At 39.4% G+C, this 20,565-nt stretch overlaps 1 long non-coding RNA gene across 1 annotated transcript; it reads right to left on the bottom strand.

Moving 5' to 3' along the window:
• Positions 1 to 7,046: 7,046 nt before the first annotated feature.
• Positions 7,047 to 14,742, bottom strand: LOC137174937 (uncharacterized). Its single transcript, XR_010925508.1, has 3 exons — positions 14,241 to 14,742; positions 8,587 to 13,774; positions 7,047 to 7,254 (listed from the first exon to the last, which is right to left on the bottom strand). It is a non-coding gene; the product is annotated as an uncharacterized lncRNA (long non-coding RNA).
• Positions 14,743 to 20,565: the final 5,823 nt, after the last annotated feature.

Raw genomic sequence — 20,565 nt, 5'->3', positions numbered from 1 at the left:
TACCAAAGATGGAAACAGCTGACTTGGATTTTTAGTTATAAGGAATATAAAAATAGATTTAAAAAAACAGAAAAGGCAACATTATATGGAAAGAGTTGTTGATCTTTATGTGTAAACTTTGGAGCAGCAGACACAGACAAAGACTCAGGGAATATTAGGTTACTCTATTTCTCACTGACATTCAATAGTGAGAAGTATCTTGTGGTCAGTGGTTTGTTTTTTCAGTCTGGCTAAACTTGACTTGCCTCAAGTTGTTTATGTTTATGTAGTTATGTTCTTTTTTTTTCTGCAGTTGGGGCAAATCTTCCAACCTTTGTGGTGTTCGGTTGCCTCTTATTATGCTTCAAGGCTGACAGCTCAACAAGATGACTAACAAGTGTTGGAGAAAATGCAGAATTCTCATCTGAATGTGAGGAAGGTGAGAAAAACATCACACTTTACTGTCTCCAGGGGAAAAAACTGCATATTGAAGCTTTGAGAAACTTGGATTTCATTATTTTTATTCGATTTCTTTGAATGTGTTGAAAAGAAAAGACAAGCAATCAAAAATGAACAAAAAAAACACACAAAATCAATAGTACAAAATGTCCTGAAATTGTGATGACGAATCCAACACAACAGTCCTGTAACTTTATAAAAATGTTTTAAGTGTTGACTCTCAGCTAAAGCCTGTAGTGTTGTTGCATTGGATTGCATTACTCATATTTGTAGGTTAAGAGGTAGGTTCACAGTTTTTCTAGTCTGTCCTAAAACAATAATCAGGAGCCCGAATGAGAATTGACACATATGTATCTTGCTGTAATCATTCCTCCTGTTCATACTGACCATTAGAAGATCCCTCCATAATGACCTTACAATGGAAGTGATGGAGGACAAACAGCTTTCCTTCCTCCAAAATCTATTTAAAAGTTTATTTGAAGCTAATATGGGGCTACAGCCGTCCAATTTAGTCAAATCAAGTTAATATGTTTCTAAGTTAGTGCCAAATTCCCTCTTTTGTTTGTTACTATCCCTCCACTGCAGCTGAACAGGAAAACACTGTCTGCCGAGATACAAAAAAGGGAATTTCTTTACTAAAAAGACTGTGCAATAAATCCACTTTATTTGATTAACACAGAGGGCTGAAGCCTCACATAATCCTCAGAAAAACTTTTAAAATGAGGACTGTGGATTTTGTCTCCTATCATTTACATTGTAAGTGCATTTGGAGGGGATCTTCAATAGTATAATATAACAGTATGAACAGGAGGAAAGATTACAGCGAGCAAAACCTGCTTCAGCGTTCATGTGGGCACTTGACTATTGTGTTAGGACGGACTTGAAAAATTGTAAACCTATTATTCAATAAGACAAACACCTTTTAAAATGCCATTCAAATACAATACAACACCAAAACACAAAAAAACAGCCTCAAACTGCACCGTAATACAACAATAGCAACAAACAATGTATTGCAGTGCTGCAGTATTGCAATGCATTACATCATGTAGGTGTTTCTGTTTGTCTGGTCACTCAGTGTATAAGCAGGGTAACGCTGTAATCAACCTGTAATTCTCCAAATCATCCTGCAAAATGCCTCATTTGGTATGTGCTAAATGCACACTTTTAATACCCTTTAACACTTGTTCACAGCCGTCTTTATCCTCCACTCCTCTGGCTGGCTAATAATATCACAACAGAGAGGTGCAGAGTAAATGAGAAAGGGAAGATCGCCGCCTCGGCACAGACAGGGAGGTCTATTTTTAACATGACGGCCTGCTCCCAGTGGTTGCCAAGCACTGCACCATTATTTAATCAGATTGATAGAGACAAATTTATACCGGTTCTGTAAAGACAAATGTACGGGTGGCGTCTATTCCCATACCTAGACAAAGAGGGGAAGGAAAGCAAAGAACATTAACTTCAAAAATTTACAGGAAAACACAATAAAAATGCATAAATAAATTGCATTTCAACATTTCCGTCCTCATAACTTTTTTTTTTTTTTTTTTAACTTTTTTTAGTCATTGAAATCATACTCACTTAAGTGTTTCTTTTCTTCTCCTTCCTTTGGGCACAGACACCAGTTTAACAGTGTAAAGTACATGTTAACATTTTCACAATATTGCACATTCAATTCCTTACATTAAGCTTTATAAAGAACCATGTTTATCTCTATTAATGTAAATTCTGAACAAGCCAATATCAAGTTATATAGGCGTGAAGCGTCCCCCTGACTGAGCTGCACTGAGAATCACAGCACTGTGGTAAAAACTTTCAGCTTCATTAAGATAGTTGCAGCTCTGCAGCGTAACCAGGTTCGAGTGACTGCACGGGAAAAAGCACCCAGGGTGGATCGGCACTGGAAGGAGGCATGTTGCTGAGTTCAGCAGTGAATTTCTTTTTGTAACACGTCCCCTGATTTAATCCTGCTTCCAATAGCAGATTTTTTTTTCCTGCACAATCTCCACTATAAGTAATTTATATTCTAAACCAAGAAAGGGAAAGGCAAAACCACTTTCAGATCCATGAACACCAGAGGCCAGATGCATAAACACATGTATGCACAAAAACCATGCATGCGACTCACCTCACGCATTCTTCAGACCAGGCATACACATGTGTTTCTAAAGCGATCTGAAGGTGAAATATAAAGTGAGAGACAGAATCTTTTAGTAAAATGTTGTTTGTTTAGGTTGTTAACCAGCTACACTGATTATGATATATATGGATATATATATATATATATATATATTGCATTTACACAGGGATTTATAAAATGCCAATCAAAGGCACATTTATTAAGGTAACTAATTGTGTGATTAATTCTTTTAAATTACATAAGAGTCAACATTTTATTTTGCTGCTAATGTTCTTTTTATTTTATCCTTATTAATCCTCTAAGTTGGTTTAGATATGAGCGCTACATTCATTGATCATTGATTGCATTTCTTAGATATCACTGCTGACGACGGTTTACAGTCGATGTGATGAATTAATGATATGGACGGTATAAAATGCTTCACAAACAGCTGTTCTGCTGTTGGAGAACCTCACCGGTGCAACACAATCGGTGTTTTCCCCTTTGTTTCATTGACAGGTGTACAGACAGGTGGTGTAGGCAGCGAAGTGATATGAAAACGGCTGGTTCAGGGCGTCTTCATCCATTTATGGCTAATTGTGAGAGTGGAAATGAGGCTCGTGCATGTACACAAGGTACAGATCCTCAATGACTGAGATTTATAAAACAGAACATGTGTATGCACAGTTTTATAAATCTCATGTAAATAATGCGTATGCATATTTCTGGCTTTGTGCGTACACACAGTTTTAGTAATGAATCTACACAGTTTTATGTATCTGGCCCCTGGTGTATCTTACTTCATCCTATATTGTATAATAGTAGAAGTTCACCGCCTCACCTGAAATACAGACCTGCTAACTTCAAAGAACACTTTTATGAAATATAACATTAACCTCCAGGGAAAAAAGACTGTAGCAAAGGCTCTTTATCACACAGCAAGAGGCAGAGCTTTCCATCATACCACCACTGCTTACCAATTTAATGGAAGAAACCCACTGTATGACAAATAATCACAGGAATGACCAGTTAACACCTCCTTATCACCCCCAAAAGAGAGAAATTTTCCATTTTATTTTAATAAAAAGGCATATTGAAACAACAGCCTACATGTTCATCTTTGAAAGGAATAGTTCCACATTTTATTGCCTAGAATTAGATGAGAACATAAATATCTCTCTCATGTCTGTCAGTTAATTATGAAGCTAGAGCCAGGAGGCTTAGCTTAGTGAAACAGCCTGGTTCAGTCCAAAAATACCAGCCCATCCTCACAAGAAAAATGACAGTATAGGTCTAAAACGACCTGTAGTTATGTTTACACCATATAGCGGCCGTAGTAATTATGACCCAGGGGAATGTCATGTGTCCAACCACGAGTCAGGACCATAAACCATAACGTGGTGTTTACTGTTGAAGGTTGCCTAACTTTGAGGAAGTACTAACCATGTTTTAAGTGATCATTTTAACCCAAACCATGAGTCTAATTTATTAAGATTTTTTTTTTTTTTTTTTTTTTTTTTTTTACAAATGAACAGCTCTATATGAACCCAAATATAATGAGAGTGCACTTACCAACTAAACAGTATTTTTCTGTTATTTCTAATACTTTGTAACAAACTGCACCACCCTTCCTGTAAAAAAATGCCCCAAAAACTAATCATTACATATTGGCAAATCACACAGAAAAATTCCAGGAAATTACTATAAAATTAAGGGACTTTCAAAATAAAGTGTTACCAAATATGTCTTGGAGAATGACAGCCAGATGCAGTAACTTCTCTGAGTCTTGTTGTTGTTCTAAAACCACACGTTGTTATTTGTACATTTATATTTTTGTATGAATTAAACAAATGACATGTGTTATAATTAGTGAGCTTTACAGGTGCTGGGAGGCAGTTTTCTTTAAACTTTAGATCCATAGCCTCATACTCAATGGATGTATATGAGAGTGGAATCAGTCATTAGAATATAATGCATCAACTAAGTACATTACACATTATATGAAGACATCGAAGCACAGGCCATTCACAATTATGGTTTAATGTATTAAATGCAGCCATTATTTTTGGCTTGGTCAACAGTCTTGTGCCCTCTGATTTCATCCCACTGGAGAGAAACAAGTGGAGGTAAAGGTTGAGAGACAGACAGTAAGTAAAACAGAGGCAGAGAGAGAGAGGGATCACTTATTTGATTTTAATAGAGAGAGAGAGAGAGCGGGAGGGAGAGAGAGAGAGAGAGAGAGAGACGGTGGGAGTGAGGCTGTCATCAGTATATGAGCCAGAATGTGGGTGGTGATATTGACTGGTGTTTCATTACCCTTGAATAGGCCATTGATCAGCCCGTTATGAGGCTTTGTGTATTTCTGTAACACACACTCCATGTACACACACACACACACACATATACACACATAAACGCACTGTGCTGAGAACAGGCTGTCAAACAAATGATTGATGGGCAGACTTGGACATATTGTCTCTTTCTCTATCACTCACACACACACAGATGCCCACACGCAAAACACAATCAAACTGGCATACAAGATTCCTCCCATGCCAACACCCTATCTTTCTCCCTAAAGTACACACACCCACATATACACACACACACACATACTAACACACACAATACCTTCAGTCTCTCTCATCTGCAGCCTCCCATCACAATGCTATCTCTGCTCATTATGTCTCCTTTGTGTCCCCGCTCTGCCGCCAAGAGCGATGGGTCCAGAGCTCCTATTGTTCCAGGCCCTGTCTATCAAGCCGCAGTGCCGGCTTATCAAAATGAACATTACCATAACACTGGACCTGTTGGCATCTCAGACGCACACACACACACACACACACACAAAAGGAAATACCAAAGGTGAGCTGAGCAAAAACCACAATACAGCTCCACGTAATGGTGTCTTGACATTTCCAGAGCAACAGGTTGTAGAGGGCTAATAGCTCTCTTGGTCTGTGAGTGTGGATGTGTGTGTTTGTGTGTTTTGTTTTTTAACTTGTATATACTTGTGTGCATACAGAAAGGTTTATGTGGATATGCATATATAGCTGTTTTGTCCAACTTTGAATTTACAGTAAAATAAGCAAATTGTTAATACGAGGACACCCTTGACTGAAGGACGTCACGAGAGCCCCTGGTGGCTGGCTGTGGTGTAGGTCATAAGTCCCGCCCCCCTCCATGTTAGCGGCATGACTGTATATAAATATGGATGACGTGTCTCCACTTCCTGTTGCTATGCAAAAGTGAAGCCAAAATATCTCCTTTCCGGGAGCTGCCATCTTGCTTGTGTGACGTCATTTGGAGCCAGAGTCTGCGCATTAGAGACGGGCTCCGGGATGACGGCCCACGGGACACGCCCCCTCAGCTGTTCCGAGACCTGACGGAGGTTTGAGAGAGGCTGTGACAGCTGTCAATCATGACATCAGACCCCCTTTCTATATTGTCAAATAACTAATTAGCATCAGCATGATAAGAACTACCTGAAATGACAGTATAAATTTATTTGACGTGTACTTTGATTTTTTAGTTTGGCTCATGTCCCATCCAATAACATGGAGGGGGCGGGACTTATGACCTATACTGCAGCCAGCCACCAGGGGGCGATCCAGATGTTTTGGCTTCACTTTTGGGGAGCTGTCATGATGTCCATCTTTATATACAGTCTATGGTTAGCGGATGGGACATGAGCCAAACTAAAATATCAAAGTACACATAAAATACATTTTTCCCAAAGATGGTGTCTGTCATTTCAGGTATAAACCTCCGTCAGACGGCGGGATGGCTGAGGGGGCCATCATTAACTCTACTGCGCAGACTCTGGCTCCAAATGACACAAATCACACAAGCAAGACAGGAAGGAGATATTTTGACTTAGGAATGTAGGAGACGTGTCATCCATATTTATATACGGTCAATGGAGGAAACTCATTTCTATGATGCAAGAGAGGAGAAATGACCATTTGCTAAATCCCTCCAGCAAACAGCAATGTCCAATCATAGCTCAGTAACCATAACTAGGTACGGTAGTTAAGTCAGTTAGTTTTGTTGGTAGTTCAGTCAGCATGGGGAGGTAGTGTGGGGTGGAGGGTAGTGTCTTTTTTTTAAACTTCTGTAAAACACAAGAGCAAAATTGCAGGTAAGGCCTTTTAACAGTGTGTTTATCTGCTCTAACGTAAGCTGCAGTTGTTGGCAGGACTGGCTAACTAGCTCGTTACCTACTGAACAGTAGTAGAGTTTGCATATCCTTAACTAACTACCATATTGGGCCACTATAAGACAATGTTTTATTTTTAAAATTGTAACGACTCAGAACCTCAGAACCCAAAAGCACGATACCAGAGACAGGAGCAGAGTCCAAAATACTTTAATCAGTCCAAAAAAACGAGCAGGGTCACAAACCAGGCAGACAACTCCAAGGGACTAAGGCAATACCCAGGAAACAGGAAACAGGCAGGCAGGCAGGCAGGCAGGCAGGCAGGATCTAAGGTAACAGGCAAGCAAACAGGTAGGTATAGAAATGCTGGCAGGCTAGGTAAACACACTAGACAATCTGGCGAGGGGCATGTGAATATGGACCAGTATATATAGGGAATGACTGATGAGCCAAATGGGATCCAGGTGAGGAGATGGGTGGGGAAACTCAGGTGAGGGGAATGAGGTGATTGCAGGGCAGATGGGTGTGGCAGGATCTGCAATGACAGGAGAGTTAGAGATCAGGCAGGTGAACAACATGAAATAGTCACTAAGACGGTGAACCCGTGACAAAAATTGTAGTTTTAATGTTTCTAGGGTAGCAAGTGTCTCCAAGTCTGTTTATAGTGTATCAGTTAGCTATAAAAATGTTTTGTTCGGCCAGTTCAACTTGCACGAGTTTCTGAAAGGCTTGTGTCACATGTTTTTCTGCCACGGAGGAAATAATCTTGTGACAAGTGAAACCGGATTACGGATTCAAATCAAATTGTCGTTGTTTGAATTACTGGCTAAGGTCGTCTTACATTCAGGATCAGGCCAATTTGGTACATTTGAATGTGGGGTTAATTACGGAAAAAAAAACAAAAAAAAGTCAATGACTAGCACATCTACTTTGTTGTATTTCTCTACTGTGTGGAAACCTTGGATGTGATCAAAGTTTAAGCTAACGTTAGCAGCTCTGTCCTGCAGTTTATTGGACTTGGGGAAGTGAAAACTCATTACCCGAGTTAGGCAATTAGCTTTGAGCTGGTTTTACAAACACAACAGAGAATTTGAGTGCTGACATTGAGGAAGTTGGCTGACACAATGCCTACAGAGCCTATGTACTATACGCTATGGGTGAAAGCAGCATGTTAGCAGAGCAGCAGCTTCATGCCACCGTCTGTATCTACACAGGATGCGTTCAGGGCCACAGTATAGAGTGTAGGTCACTATAGTCACATGTATAAAATGCAAAAAAATACAAATACTACAAGGTTGTGGCTCTGTGTGGATACATGTGTACAGTTACACGGCCTGTGTAGACAGCTATATTGATGCAAATATAAATATAATATATAATATAAATATATCCGTCCGGTCAGACGTGCTTGAGATGCTCAACTGAAAAATGCGATTGAAAAATTAAGAGAGGGTTGGTTGCATACTTAAGTTTCATGTCAGTGAGAGCATACAGTTCATAGTAAATGTGTGTTCATTTGGGATTGAGTATTTGTCTGCACATCTCAGTCATATAATGTATTTTCAACTGACTTACTCTTTTAAAATATTCATTGGTCTATTCACCTGTATGCAATCCGACCTACAGCAGCACCAGAATCTTTTTCCATCTCTCCTCCGTTCGCTCAAACTAACACACACCACAGTAGTGGTCACCCTGTTGAGAATTCAAAGTCACATCCATCCAGCTTTGGACAGGAGTGTGTGTGATTATGCTTTGCTCTGTTTCTGGCTTGACAACCTCTCTCTCTCTCTCTATGAGTCTGACTCCCATCTGTCCGTCTAACTTCTCTGTGCTGCTTCATTGTTAATCAGTCCCATTTACTCACCGCACTCGCCAAAAGACTTCTGGCTCTCAGTATGCAGCTCTTAGTGCTGGCTTTGCTTGTGAGGATCTGATGAAAGGACCAGTGCAGACATGATTGAAGTAGTGGGTGTCTGTGATGAGGTACACAGATATAAAAGAGGACACAAGCACATGCAAATGCAACTTAACACAGGTGAACCTCAATGGACAATAGCAGTGATGGTATCTGACACATTCAACTCTGCTGTTCATATTTATATCTATTTATATTTATTAAAACTAAATATTTCTTATGTTTTTGCTTCTGCTACTGACTTTTAACTCCAATCATTCTAGTTCCAACACCAAGGAGATTATGCACTGTAATACTACTAACAATTATACTTTTTATATTGTATATCATGTAAGTTTTTACACATCAAAGAAATCTGTCTCCCAAATTTTTACTTTATAGTGTTGCTCCACCGAGCCAAATCGTTTCCATACACCGTGCATGCCTTTATGACCATCTCTGATCTCAAGACAAAGATGTGCAAAGTCATATGAAGTGTGGACATATGCAAAGACATATGGAGGCAGAGGTGCATAAAGATACACTGACATACACAGATGCACAAGTACCCATATACACACAGCAGCGTGCCAGCAGAAATATACGCACATACTGTGTGCACACAGGCACAGAGGTACAAAGACACACACAAGGGCATAGCATAACAATCCTCTTAAGACTCTCCCTGTTGCCCTGAGCTTTGATCAGTATCCTCCACGGTCCACGACCACCACACACAGTCTGCAAGTATATCTCTCTCTTTAGGCATAACAATCACAGTGGAGGTCACACTCTCAAAATTTCAGGCTTTGTGGGTGGATGATAGTACAATTATGCACCCCTGCTTGTTGGTCAAAGTCACTAGATACATATATTTCCATATTCATGCCTGTTATTTCCAGTGGAAAAAGGTCATCTGCTCAGCAGCTATTTGCATAGCAAAGGGGTACGCAGGGAGGTGAGCCTTAGATGAGTCACAGAAACTGTTCCAGGGATGCTTCAGATGCCTTAAGTTTCAGTTATCCTCAAATTCAAACTGTCCAAAAAAATCAGTCAACATAAACGCATAATGTTTGGAAACATTTTAATTCCATATATTTGGGTATTAAGGAACTGGCGCCAAGATGCATCACTCACTCTAATGGACAAATTTCTACATTACAGTAAAAATATCTTTGGCATTTCTTTACTGCAATTTCTTGTTACTACTTGGCCAACAGTTAAAATAATACCAAATTATTACATCTGTTAGTCTGTGAGAGTAATGGTATTATGTCTCAACTGTGGTCTCTGAAAAAAATTAAATGAAAATTCATATTTTGAGGGTCTGTATGTGTGTGTGTAGTGTACGTTTGTGAATATGAGCATTCTGTTTGAAAGCATACTGGAGAGAAATATGAAGACCACAAACCACCAAGGACCACCCAGTAATTTAAAGAGGCAGCAGCAGGGAGATAAATAGAGAAAAAGAAGATAAGCACGAAAGAGGCCTCCCACAGTGACCTCTGCAACGCCGGAGGGGTATCAGGCCCCTGTTTTTGTTGAGCTGGTCTTTTCTCTGCCTGCCTCAAATGAGGTCTGCTGAATCCTTCCCATACTAACTAACACAGAGACAAACAAGCCTATAAGCTAGTGGAAACCATGCTGTACATTACATTCCCACAGTAAATTCCCACTTCCCACTTCATGTTCTATTTTAAACTCTCTTCTGTAGCCTTCTTTTAAAGCCTTGACATATTTGCCAACATCAAAACTCCCTGTTGGCTGGTTTGATAAATTCAAGGATTAAACCTGAGTAAAAGACAACAAGCAAATAGTTATAATAACCCATCAGGAGAGTGTGTTGTTTGGATCAATAATTACATTAATGAACCTGATTAGCAGTGGCAGATTTTTTTTCCCATTGAATTGATTATGCTGCTGGCAAAAGACTCACTGGAGTAATTGGACAGCTTTGTCGGGTTCCAAACATAAATTATCCTTTGAATTTAAAAGCTTGCTTTCAGGGCTCTTAAACGTATCTTAAGTATAGCTCCTCCATTAGACAAACTGAACCGTTGTAGCACAACAAAACTAGATTTGAGTAGCAGGTTTGATTTAATTAAGAGGTCCATCAACATTATCCTGCAGCTAGTTATTACTCACAGTGCTATTTATGCTCCAGTGTCCAAGATGTTGCCCAACCAGCAATGGAAGCTACTTACTGCATGATGTTCTCACAGCCAAGTTCAAAATCTACACCCCATTTCATCACTATAGTCATTATCCAAACTGAAGACTCATCCTGCCAGCCAAAACGCCAGCCTGCGCTCCATTAGCCGGGAACTGCCAGCCAGTCCAGATGGCCACTGCCGGGCTCAGTCACCATGAGGCCAGCTTGGACTCATTGAGACAGAGATGATAATTTCGCCATCCCTCTCTGCATCCATGCATGGAAAACACAGACACACATACAAACACACTTCACACTTCATACTACTGCTGCTGCTGCTGGCTCCAGCGTCTCACAGACATATGAGAACACAAACACTGTGATGAAGACTAAAGCCTTATTCACACAGGACGAGTATTACCTGGGAACCTCATGTGACTTAGACATTACCTGCCCCACATCTATGTTTTGTGCTGTGCATTTGCACCGTTTCCACTTCCTGTACACGATTTTCCTCTGCAACCATGTCTTGAACGACAAGAGCAATGGCCTCTAAGATAAACAGGCATTGGACACATGAAGAGACAGTCAGTTTAATTGCTGTATGGAGTGAACCATGTTACCAAAAGCAATTTGACAAAATGGTGTACAACCACACCGTTATTCACATAGACGTCTTGCTCCGGTGCCGTCTGTACAGGACTTTGGAGATTGGACCAAGTGTGTAGAAGGGTTGGACTACCTGTGAAGGAAGTCCCGTACGGTGACGGCCTCAAAACTGGACCAGACCCTATTAAGTGTCCTTATTTTGACAATAACATAAAACACGGGACTAATATTACCACATGACCTCTGTGTTTGGTGAAATATGGTAAGTAATTTGCAGGGGAATTTTACTTTACAAATTACGAGACATGGCAGATTCAAATGGGATTAAGATCACAAATGACTTCCACAATTATTACAAATTACTAGAGGTCCCCAGGTAATACTAGTCCCATGTGAATAGGGCTAAATGGCATCAGATCTGTGAGGCAATACATCACTGAATAATGCTTCACCGTACTGGCGACTCAGGGTGGGTGATATGACCACGAGAAAATAGAAATTTGAGATTTTGCCATACCGTTTATATATTTGTATGTATCTCCTTGATACCTCTAAATGTATTATAGCTTTATTACAAACTAATCAGCAGGACTGTTGTTGGGTAATATTGGATTTTTTTATGATTCTTACTGTGTGTTCAGGCAGATTGCATATAAAGTCATTGGAAAGATGCATATTAGCCTGGGGTGGTGCAAATAAACGCATCCATGTGTGTTGAAAATGTTTCAACTTGTGTATCCCGGAGCTTTACAATTCTGCTTCATAGACATACAGAGACAAGGAAGGAGAAGGACTGGAAAGAATTAACAGAAAGAACTGACATGGTCAGTGTGTCCGTTGCTAGCTAGCATACAGCTGTTCTGTCTGAACACACCTTTACAATTACTGAAGAAGTACCTTGATTTGTCAGGTATTTAAATTCACTGGATTAACCAAAAATACCTTACCTTACTGTATCCATAAACAGTTTCTTAATAGATTTTTCCCAAAGTGTACTATATCATGATCATATATTGATGTGTTATATAAAATTACATGTATTGTGATGGAGGATTTTATCCATATTACCCAACCCTACTGGCAACCATCTAGACCACTAATTTTATTTCCTCTCAAATAAAATTGTAATATTTTTGATCAGAAAAAGTTAAAAGACAACAATCTCGTGACTCTCTTGTACCTTATGTGAACTCTCTAAACACAGAAAACAGTGTAACCACAGGAGACCTTATATTGTATATTAAGGAAACCGGGCAAAAAGTTGAGAAGCAGTTAAAAAAATTGCAGTGAACTTTGTTCAAACTCAGCTTTCCTTGTATACTGGATGTTGTAAAGATGTATTTACTTATGGCTATCTACAAGAGAAGCATATATTTTCATATTTTGGTGATGCGGTTGGATCCCTTTGTCGTGAATCACTGGCTGATGTAGCAGCATCAGTCTTTTAACAAGTGTTTTCCATTGAACCCATGAGGTGTCAACCACAGAGAGCTGAGCTGGGGGCTTTGTAAGCAATGAGATTAAAAACGAGGAACCCTTTGAAGGATGATAAGACGCATCCGGAATGTGGACATTGAAGAAATGTTCATCACATCAATCTATAACTTCAAATGTGGAAGTTACTATAATCTAGATTTTATTAGTTGACATTTTAAATGAGAGGACAAAGAGGACAGATGGAGAATGAACAGAGCAGAAGTATTCATGATATCTACAAGTATGTTTCTTTGGTTCATTGGGCAACAATAATGCCTCAACTGCTGCCATTTCAAAAGAAAACATTGTGTATTTGCCAATCTGATCACAAAATCATGCAATTGCACGACATGAAGCCAAATTGAAATAACTAAACCCAAGTACAAAATAACCGCTGAAATCTCAAATATGACCATCAAGTTAGATGTTATTCCCTCTAGTTGTGCTGCAGCTCCAACACTGAATCTGAACCATGAGCTGATTCGTATTACTTGGCATCGGATGTGATCATAAGGGGATTCTTTTATGGACTGTGTGTGTGAATGTGTGTATGCATAGGAATGGATCTAATTAGGATTCAGGCAGCTAATGTGCAGAGGCCTGATGGTGTGTGATTGCCTGGGTCTAATGTGTAGTAGACTCTCGGGAGACATCAGCCCTCATGTCTACACACACCTCAGAAGAAAACTGCAGTGGCAGAGAAGCACTCACCTTTTCTCTTTTCTTCTTCTCTCACTTTTTGTTTCCCTGTGATTTACACAAAAACACTCACACCGGTTTTCTCCCTCTCATTCTCACACACACACACTCACCTCTCCTAACGAACAATGGCTGAAGTGAGGCGCATAGAGGTTACTCATTTACAAAGCACTTCCTCCTTTCATCTCCCTGTAGGGGCATCACTCTCCTACTGAATGAATCCTAAGAGATAAAGAAAGGTGGAGGTGGAGAATTTAATATGCTTGATATATTTTATGCTGTTGATGAGTCAACACACACTTTGTCTCAACTGGTCCCGATTGAAACTGCTCTGACAATCGTCTCTGACTTAGTTTATTACGTCAGGCCTGTCTTCTTCATTTTCACCAAACTTACACACACGTGTCACATAGATCTTTGTTGTTGTTGTTTAATGTTGTATTCTGTAAGCATGGAGTCATGTGATTACTGAGTTTGCTTCAACGTTCTTTATGTAGAATTGTGAAGCAATTTACATGTATTAATTGTTTTTTATTGCCAGTGAGTGAACGATTAGTGATGTAATTAGGGATGCATGATAATATCAGCACATCATTGGTATTGGCCAATAAAGGCTTTAAAATGAAATATTGGCATCAGACTCATTGCCTTCTCCTCTGCTGCCTGGCCGCGCCGTGGACTGTCTCACCCTGACGGTCCCGGTGCTTCCTCCACAGGCTCCATTTCCCTCAGCTGCCCGACAGACCTGCTGCTTCTTCCCACTTTAAACTGAATAACAAACTGAGGCTCGGTGTTCTGGCTGGATTCACACGTAGAGCCAGGGCTGGCTGGGAGGCTAGCGGAAGCTAGCTGGCGGTGCTTCTCTCCTGCCTTGCTGTGGCTAACGTATAGTAACCCGTGTAATTGCAGCGAAAAATCCTCCTGCGGCCCAAAAAGAAGAGAAAGAAGATGGGTTTCTACTTTTGTGCAACAAGGGTAGACAATAAAGTTGTTCTGATTTTGATTTGAAAGTAGATGGTGCATCACTGCTAATAAGGTATAACTGTAGCTTCCACTGTTTTGGACTTTCCTTCAAAGATCAACAGTGTCCATATGGTTTGCTAATGGTCATTGGCAGAAATCATGTGTCTTGATGCAAAAGAATTGCATGGATTTCATTTATGGATGAAAACAAATCTTCTGATTGTGGCAATCCCTTTGAAAAACTTTGGCAATATACCTATTAGAGGTGTGCCCGAATACAAATACATTATTCGGCAAATAGTGGGTTTTATACGAATATTTGTTTCATACAAATATTTAAAAAATTATTTGTTGGGGGTGTTCCCCAGAGATAAAGCTGAGCTACTGACACAAGCAAAGTGCTCCCAAGGGACTCTCCATCACTTGTTGTTCCCCTTCTCCTTTCCACAAAGTTAGGTTGTAAAAAATAGGCAATAAATGAAAAATGCAAAGCATGAATTGCCTTTGAAATTCCTCCCTACACATTACACGGTGTGCTGTCTCTGTGTTATGGGTGTATAAATAGGTAGAGGTCTGTCTGCAGTGAGGCAATGAGTAAAGTTTTAGCTCAGTAATCAGCACAGTTGTCTATGATCTGGGAGACTCCAGTTCAAGATGTGGGGACCTCCTATGTAAGGTAGTTTATTCATGAACACTTACAAAAACAGGATTTTTTAGCCTCTTTCCACTTTTATTCGAATACAAATACAGATACAAATAATTTTGCTGCCTCAACAAATACAAATACTGGGATCTCTGCACATCCCTAATACCTATTCTAGCAACATAAATGCAGGTAAATTAGACTAGTCTAAAGAATATATTTCTTGGACTGACACATTGTTGGGATGTACTGAACTACCAAAAGATGCTACTGTTTGTTGTGATATGGATTGTAAGAACCCACAACATAGTGATGAGTTATGTTTTATATATTATTCCATTGTGGAGTCTCTCCTTATCTCCAGCAGGCCTTTTTATAAACATAAGTCCAATGTGTACCATGCTAAGCTGGATTGGATTGGCTATGTAAAAGAGCTTCATGCTGAGGCTAGAAAGGCTTTTAAAGCATGGGTAGAATCAGGCAGAAATAAACATGGCCCCTTATTTGAATATAAGAAACGTGCAAATGCAAATTTTAAATATGCCCTTCGATTTATTAAAAGGAATGAGAATACAATGAGATCTGACTCACTTGCGAGGAAGTTGCAAAATAATAGTCCTAATGATTTCTGGAAAGAAGTCAGAATCATGAATAATTGTAAAACATCACTACCATCGAATATTGATGGAGTAAGAGGCTCAGTGGTGGCAGAAACATGACTAAGATCTGTTCAACTGTGTTAAAAGCAACTCGTTTAGTGTGGGCAACATAGATGATAATGAGGATGTGATTGTCACCCCACAAGAAGCTCAAGATGCTGTCATGAAGCTAGGAGATAATAAGGCATCTGGTATGGATAATATAACTGCTGAACATTCAAAACTTGCTGGTGAAAAACTCCCTTTGCTACCCTTTGCTTGCTATTTGTTTTACTGGGTTAGTAGTCCGTGGTATTCTACCTGACTCTATTTTATCTGTTATACTAGTGCCTGTCATTAAAGATAAAGCTGGTAAACTAAACAGCTCAGAGAATTACAGGCCTGTAGCCTTAGCAAGCATTCTATCCAAAGAGCTAAATAGGCTGAAACAGTACATCCTGACTTCTGACAACCAGTTTGGCTTTAAATGTAAACATGGCACTGATATGTGCATATTTGCTTTAAAGGAAGAAAATTCCACATTTTTTATGTGTTTTATTGATGCCTCTAAAGCCTTTGACCGTATAAAATCTTGAAAAACTATTTAATAAATTATGTGAAAGAGGTGCTCCTAGATTTCTAGTTAGAATCCTGGTTTTCTGATATGCTCATCAGATGATGCAAATGAGACGGGGAAATTCTGTATCTGCTCCGTTCCATGTGAATAATGGAGATCGACGAGGCAGTATTCTGTCTCCTTTACTTTTTAACATCTATATGGATGATCTGTCACTGCAGTTGAAAAGATGTGCAACATATATGTATAGTTGGCAGTTCCATCATTAACCACCTTATGTACACTTATAGACGATTTGGTGATTTTCTGTCCATGTAGTGCTGATCTTCAACAGTTATTGAAGGTATGTTCACAATATGGTATAGATTTTGACATCAGCTATAATGCAAATAAGAGTTATATTATGATAGTCAGAAGTAGAGAAGACAGAAAATTAGTATTTCCTGATTTCTTCCTGTCTGGCATTGCCCTTAAAGAGTGTAATGAGGCTAAATATTTGGGCCATTATATTATAGATAACTAATGATTTATCAGATGACAGGGACATTTATACAGTGTCGAAAGTTGTACACATAAGCAAACATGTTGGCTTGTAAATTTAGTGTGTGTTCAGTGACTGTGAAGATCTTGCTCTTTAAATCTTTTTGTACCCCACTGTACTGCCCACCTGTGGTGGAGCTACATGAAAGGCAGCATGCAGAGACTCACACTGGCTTATAATGACAGTAGGAGGCTGCTTAAAGCTCCAAGAAGCTGCAGTGCAAGCCAAATCTTATAAATCTTACATATAGATGTATGTGCAGGTTATTTCAGCTTTCAGCTTTGACCAACCTTGAACTGTTTATTCATTTTTGTTTTGTTTTACACTTTGTATTTTATTGTGCTATGGACCCCCCATGAGTTGTGTCCTTAATAAAATCTGAATTGAACTGAATCAAGCCTTTACCCTTAAAACACTGCAGCAACCTGTTTCCATCACAGAAACACACCAATCTGTTGGAGCAGTGGAAGAGCTGATTCAGGCAATAACATAAAATGAAAACTAGTCATTCGTGACTGAATAATAGTAGCTAACATTAGCTCACTATTTTTTTTACAGTACACCTTTGGTACTAAGAATCTTGGGCTTTGAGCAACACAACCAACAAGTGTAATTTCACAATTGTCTCTTGACTTTATTTGAGTTTATTTGAGTCTCCTCACAAAAGATGTTGACGTTTTACTTCACAGTTCGGTGGTTAAAGTTTGATTTCAACTTCGGGTTTTTCTCTTCTCTATACAATAGGAGGTTAACTGCATGATATTCATATAAATGTCTATTTGCTACTCCATCTCACTGACTACTATAACACTACTATAACTGAAGAGTTGTGTTCATGAAAGCATAATGAGTTTGCTTGGAATGAATACAAGAAAACTGGATAGTATCAATACCCACCATACCAGAACAGCCAGAGAATAGGGTGCCTGTTTGAATGACAAGTGACCTCAGAGAAGTCCAAAAGCACCACAACTACCAGACCTTTGCTCCCAGATAACTGAATAAACAGGAGGATTTCAAGGATTATCAGAGTAAATGATGCAGCAGTGAAGTTAGCACAGAGAACAGGGAACAAAGAGCTTGTTAGCAGAGAGCAGAGTAGGGGTCATGACTTCCACATCTATTACAGTTACAGTAAAGTACTGAAGGATCTGAGCCAGTAAAGAGAAACAATCTTTGCATTAAAAGATGAACATAGTGACTGTTTTTAGTATGTAAATATCTGTAAATATCTACCCAAAGATGATTTGAATCATATAGCTCTTTAATATGTTAGAGCCGCAACTATTAGTTGATTTTAATGGATTAGTCGATTGACGGAAACTTAATCAGTAACTATTTTGATAATCAAATGATCATTTGAAAAATGCCAAATATTTTCTGTTGACTGTTGATCAGAGAAAACAAGACATTTGAAGACATCACCCTGGTCTCTATGAAATTATAACAATCATTATTTACTATCTTCTGACATTTTATAGACAAAACAATTAATTGATTAATCAAGAAAATAATATGCAGACTAATAGATAATGAAAATAATCATTAGTTACAGCCATAGACTGTATCTAAAGATGGACGTAGCAAGGTATGACGTCAGCCATCGGTTTGCATTGGAGCCAGTTTGAAACCAAGAGTTGCTGCTTACTGTTGGCACCATCTTTTCGTTTGGAGTCAGGACCTTCCAAATAAGGAGTACAAGATGTTTCCTTCCACACTCTGGAAACACGCCCTGCTACCTCAGATCGAAGCTAATACTACACTTGGGCTAACGTTAGCTACTTTAGCTAAATTGTGCTATCAGGGCAGATATGATAATGAAGTGACATTAAACTTTCTGAATAGGATTCAGTTGGAGCCAGGGACTTTTCAGAGCCTGCATCTAGCGGCCGTGGGTGGCATTGCACCTCTGCATTGGCTTCGGCCTGGTAGTTGCTGCTTGGTTGCAGCCCTAATATACTGCATACAGCCACACTGATAATAAGACACTCTTTTTGTCCGATTGTTTTCTCTACTGGATAAAATGATCTTCTATTTAACTCATTTGCTTTGTTTGTCTTTAAACTCTGCCAGTAGAACTTTATTTGCCACACACACACACACGCATGCACGTCCATGCACACATATGCACCTTTCCTTCCCCTGCGACCCTGCCTGCTGTGCCAATGTGTTGCTGTTCTAATTAAAGGCAAATTTCCACTGGGGGAGGGTGACTGAGTTCATAACACCATATGAGTGACAATGGAACTCAGACAGTGTTGTCGCTCCATCAGTATGCCATGCAAAAATACACTGTCGGCCCCCACAGAAACACAAACACCTATGCATATTAATAAAATTCCTGCGAATGAGATGGAGGGGTGTGTTGTTTGCATCTCCATAAGGTGTTTATAAATTCACATTAATGTGTGTGTAAGTGGGAGTTTTTAGTGTGCAAGCAGTTGTGTGTTTGTGCGGATGTGAGCATGCATAATTATGTGTGTTTCAAGAGTTGTTGCATGTTTTCATTCTCATTAACATGCTTCTCTTTGAGAGCAATATCTCACATATCAATGACAGCTGTATGGGAACTTACAACAATAGCTTGCACACAATGGTTTTCATAATACTGCCTCTGTAAACTGTCAGAAGAAAAATCAACCAGCCGTGGCTAAACACAAGTACATGTTCATCACAATTAGGAAAGGCACGAGATGGCTCCATGTGAAAAAGATAGGACAAGATATCACCACATAACTGGAAAATGGAAATAAGCAAACTGGATCCTTCGGTAAAACACAATTTGAGCAGCCCTCCATAGTGAATTCATGTCCTTTAATTGAGTTTAATGTGACATTTGTCATGTTTGTGGAGTAAAACACATGCCTCTGATCAGCCTGAATTATTAAGTGGTGCTGCATCAGTGACAAGCATCCCATCCCCTCTAATTTCAGATGCAGAGGATTTACCCTGTTTACTTAAAGATTAATTACACTCACTGTTTGAGCCTGTCTCCGCCTACTGCAAAATTATGAAAAATAAGTCTTGGGATAAATTGGGGAGGAGTGGGATGGAGAAAATGTGTTTTCATATTAGATATCTATCCATTTGATGGCAGAGTGATGTGTCTGACTGTGACACATCATTATCAGAGAGTAGCACGCTGAGGCTTGTCCACCTGTTCTTACCTCAGAAGAATGGGAATGAGATAATAACATGAATTACATGCTGTTTCATCATATAGAAGAAATATAAATGTTTATCTCTCTGTTTATGTAAGTGAACTGGTGAAAGGACTTTTCAATTTGTCACTCATTTGCCCACATTCACAAACACACTCATACACTGAGTGAGCTACTATGCAATTTGGGATTCAGTGTCTTTCTTGAGAATGCTTCGACATGTGCACAAGTGGGATCAAACCACTGCCGCTGCGATTAATAAACGACCTGCTCTATCTGCTGAGCCACAGCCGCCCACAAATTTCTTCAATATTCTCTGAGGTCCAGCAAAAGTCTACTGTCTACTGATCTCTTACGTCATATTTGAGCAATGGAATCCTCTAAACTGATGCATTTAACTCTTGTTGCCATTGCTTGTTTGTGACAACAACAAAACATTTGGTAACACTATATAATACAGCCTGCATTTTACAGTGTAACTTCCCTGCAT

The sequence above is a fragment of the Thunnus thynnus genome, chromosome 3 (genome assembly GCF_963924715.1).
Source record: "Thunnus thynnus chromosome 3, fThuThy2.1, whole genome shotgun sequence".
In the NCBI taxonomy this organism is placed as follows: Eukaryota; Metazoa; Chordata; class Actinopteri; order Scombriformes; family Scombridae; genus Thunnus; species Thunnus thynnus.
Note: the sequence above shows the minus strand (reverse complement) of the source record. Positions and strands in the feature narration are given on the sequence as shown.